The sequence below is a fragment of the Gavialis gangeticus genome, unplaced genomic scaffold (assembly GCF_001723915.1).
Source record: "Gavialis gangeticus isolate Ggan-Ray unplaced genomic scaffold, GavGan_comp1, whole genome shotgun sequence".
In the NCBI taxonomy this organism is placed as follows: Eukaryota; Metazoa; Chordata; order Crocodylia; family Gavialidae; genus Gavialis; species Gavialis gangeticus.
In genome coordinates, this window is record NW_017729029.1 from 69017347 (window position 1) to 69021050 (window position 3704).

General features: G+C 45.7%; 1 protein-coding gene and 1 long non-coding RNA gene across 2 annotated transcripts in view; one reads left to right on the forward strand and one right to left on the reverse strand.

Moving 5' to 3' along the window:
• TMA16 (translation machinery associated 16 homolog) overlaps positions 1 to 3704 on the forward strand; it is a 101320-nt gene that overhangs the window by 85539 nt on the left and 12077 nt on the right. The window lies entirely within an intron of this gene.
• Positions 1852 to 3704, reverse strand: part of LOC109300871 — a 19422-nt gene continuing 17569 nt past the window's right edge. The window contains exon 3 of the long non-coding RNA XR_002098351.1: positions 1852 to 1863. This is a non-coding gene — a long non-coding RNA (uncharacterized LOC109300871). The remainder of the gene's footprint in view (positions 1864 to 3704) is intronic.

The window sequence follows — 3704 nt, forward strand, 5'->3', positions numbered from 1 at the left end:
CAGGTCTGGGCCTGTTTTCCACCCCCCCCCCCATGTGCACTGTGCCCCTGGAATAGCTGCGACCCGGTGCAGCTGGGGTCCCAGTCACCATGAATGGACCCCAGCCAGAATGTGTTGGGAGCATGGCCCATGGCCTCCCAGTCTGTGCACAGGCAAGGGTGGGGCAGCTGTGGGCTTTGCTTAGCCTCTACTCCCTGCCTCTGCTTTGACAACAGTGTGGCACCATGTGAGTCCCGGTACAGGGCGGGCTGGGCCGGGCACTGAGGCACAGGGAGCTGTGCCACACCGTGTTGTGGACAAAGCAAAGGCATGGAGCAGAGGCTGAGCGCAACCTGTAGCTGCCCAGCCCTTGCCCGTGCACAGACCGTGGGGCCATGCTCTCCTCTTGGCTCCCCTGTGCTGTGCCACTGGGGGAGCTGCAGGGCTATGATTGCCCCACAACCTGGCCTAGCCAGGACCCTGGTCACCATGATTGGGGCCCCAGCTCTGCCAGTTCATGGAGCAGTTAGAGTTCCATGGCTTGTCCAGGGGCACGCGAGGGAGCCAAGAGCTGGCATGTCCTGTCCCCCCCCCCTGCCCCCCCCCCCCGGTTCCTTCTGAATGTGGCCCAGTATGCCGCTTCACCCTGCACCACCTCCCTGGGCGGAGGCAGTTGGGGGCACAGCAGGACAGGGTGTGCTGTTGTGGGGCCGTGCAGTGAGAGTGACCGTTCCCCTCCCTCACTGCTGCCTCCTGCTCCCTGCCAGCGGTGGTCTGGGAGCATGCCTCCCAACAACGGGTGGTAGGGGGGGGAATGCAGCAGGGAGGGGGGGAGCGGGCATGGTGTGGTGTACCATGCCACGCAGCAGCGACCAGCAGCAGCGTGCCACAGAGTCATGCCCACGCGCTGTGGCAGGGAGTACCCCTCAGCAGGTAGTGCCCCATGGCCGGCAGTGCACCAGGCCATGTCCCTGACCTGCTCCCTGGCCCCTGACCGCTGCCTCCTGTCTGTCTGTCTGTCTGTAATGTTCAGGGCCAGCCAGTTGCCACCCACCCTATGGACCGTGCATGCACAGTTAGCCTAGAACGTTATGGACAGATAGACAGACTAAGACTTTTATTATATTAGAATTTTGTATATATTTTATATAACATTCAGTGGCTTGAATGATGATTATTTATACCCTGAATAATAAAACAGAATGTACCCTGTGTCGGTATACACTCTCTATATACTTAGCTTATTTTCCAACCACTAATCTGGTAAACATTAATCAACCTTCCATATATATATGAATACATGCAAGCACTTAAATCCTTGGATTACTTTATTGCACTACTAGAAACAAGATTCATTGGGCTCTTGATGACTTTTCTCATTTTATTCTACAGAAATTAATATCTGTTATTGCTGCAATAAATATGAATGACTAGGCAATATTTTGTAATGAAGAGTATAACATTATCAGGACTTTATTTTTTAAATCACAGTAATAACAAAACCTCTCTGTGTAATTCATAACGAAGCAGACTTTGATATTAGAGTCTTTTAGGAAATAATTTTATTTAATGCAGGCTTCTACTGGACTATCTTGTGTTCACTTACAAGAAAAGGAAAGAAATTGTATTGGTCAAAATTATAAATAATAGGAAAACCAAGCCATAAGATTTGTTGTTTGTGCTTTTAATAGTAAATTTATCTGAATTCTGATGTCTTCTGTGATTGTATTTGAGTAATGGCCTAGTTCTACAGTATGTTACTGAGTTGTATATTTTAGTCTATGGTTAGTCTTTCCAAGTTACCACAGAAAATATAATTTTAGGAGGCAGATTTTTAACATGAAAGTTTTAATAAAAACAAAGCAAAAATTGTTTAAGCTTTTGCTGATCTCTGCTTTGAGCTTCACATGGTGCCAGGCTCTTTCATCTTTTGAAGTGCTCAGAACTCTTTACCAAAAGGAAGGTAAAATGTTAAGTTTTCTCTGCTGGGCAAAAATCTATGCGGGGTAAAAAAAAATTTGATATTTTATCAGGGTTGCAAACTTCTTTCACTGACAAGCTGCACATATTTAATGACACAGAATTTTTTTTACTGACATTTTTTCTTTCGCTTAAAAAAATATCTTGGATTTGCAGTCCTGTGCGACTGCAGCAGTGGTCTTACCCTATGCTGCCCCCTGCAACCCTAGTTGCACTCTTCACTGTGTTGCCTCTCCCAGCCCACCCCACAGCCTGGCCCTTGCTGACCCTGTTCCCTCTGTCCTAGCATGGACCCTTCATCCACTGCCTCTCCTCCTCCTGGTCTGCACCTCTATCCTGACCCCCTCCCCCCCGTACTTTCAGTGGGTGTGTTCTTTTTTACGGAGTGTCTGTAAATTTGCAGATAGTTGCCAATCCTGTATTTCACTGAATTTGCAACTAGCCCATCTCTAAGTTTTCTGTTCACCTTCATCCAAGATCACACACTTCTTACAAACTTAAGTTTTATAACAAACTTACATAAAACTAACATTTTATAAGAAAATTAGGAAATTCATAAACAAAGAAGTAAAGTGTTTGGTTGGCAAATGGTTGAACAAATTTGAATGAGAAATATATGAGCTGCAAATCTTGGTTTATCACGGAGAATAACAGAGAGTGGGAACTTGGAGACAACATTGTGTTATGTTAAGTGGAGCAAAAGTAAAAGCACACCAGATCAGCAGTCGTTAGCTAAGCTTCAGCTCTCCAAGGTCTCATTGTGGTTTAATGGATAAAACACATTCTCCAGGTAGCAACAGGGTAGTTTCTTGGTGACAAAAATAGAATTTTAGGATACACTATTATATGGTTGTCTTAATTTAGTTACACATTTGGGATGAAACCAATCCAAAAGCTTCCGATCAGTTTATTTGAACTCCTGATTCCATAGTATAGTAGTATAGCAGGGGTTTCCAACATTTTTAAAGAATTGTACCCCTGTTGGTGGCCGGGGGGCAGGGGGAAGCTTGCACACAGTGGCGACCACCACCACCCACTGTGTGCAGCTTTGCAGGCTGCTGACAGGCCTCGCACCTGGCCAATTGCACGGAGCCCATCAGCAGCCCACGGAGCCGCATGGGCCGTGGGAAGATGGTGTGCGGCAGTGGTGTGGGGTGGTGGGTGGCGGTGCTCCATCTCTGCTCACCTGTGCATACCCCCTAGGACCTTTCCAAGCACCCCTAGGGGTACGCATACCCCCAGTTGACAACCCCTATAGTATAGAAATTGTCACAATGTCCATATTTTTAAAGTACCATCTAGATATAAGTTACTGATTAGCATAATCCTACACAGTAGATTTAGCGCACTACTAGTGTTTTCTTTGTTGCTTAGAAGCTGTGTGAAAATACTACATTAATGAGGATGAATTTAACCACAAGCCCAAATTTTTTAGCCTTAAAAGAAAAATGAGTTTTTTTCTTTCCCACAACGCTACACGTGCAAAGCACAAAATTCTTTTGTCTTAACTTGAAACTCACAGAAGTTTTATCTGGATTCAGCAGCTCAGGAAGTAATAGCCTGTCATGTAGGTACAGTGACTGCACTTGAGGTGATCATGAAATGTATAGGAAAAAGCAAAAGTTGTCCCACACTATTGCTGTATTGTCCAGAAAGGCTTAAAATATTCCTTTGTTTGTGGCAACTTGGAAGCTTTCCCAAATGAATGCCATCAACTTGTAAAGAAGTAAGTTTTTTTTAAAAAA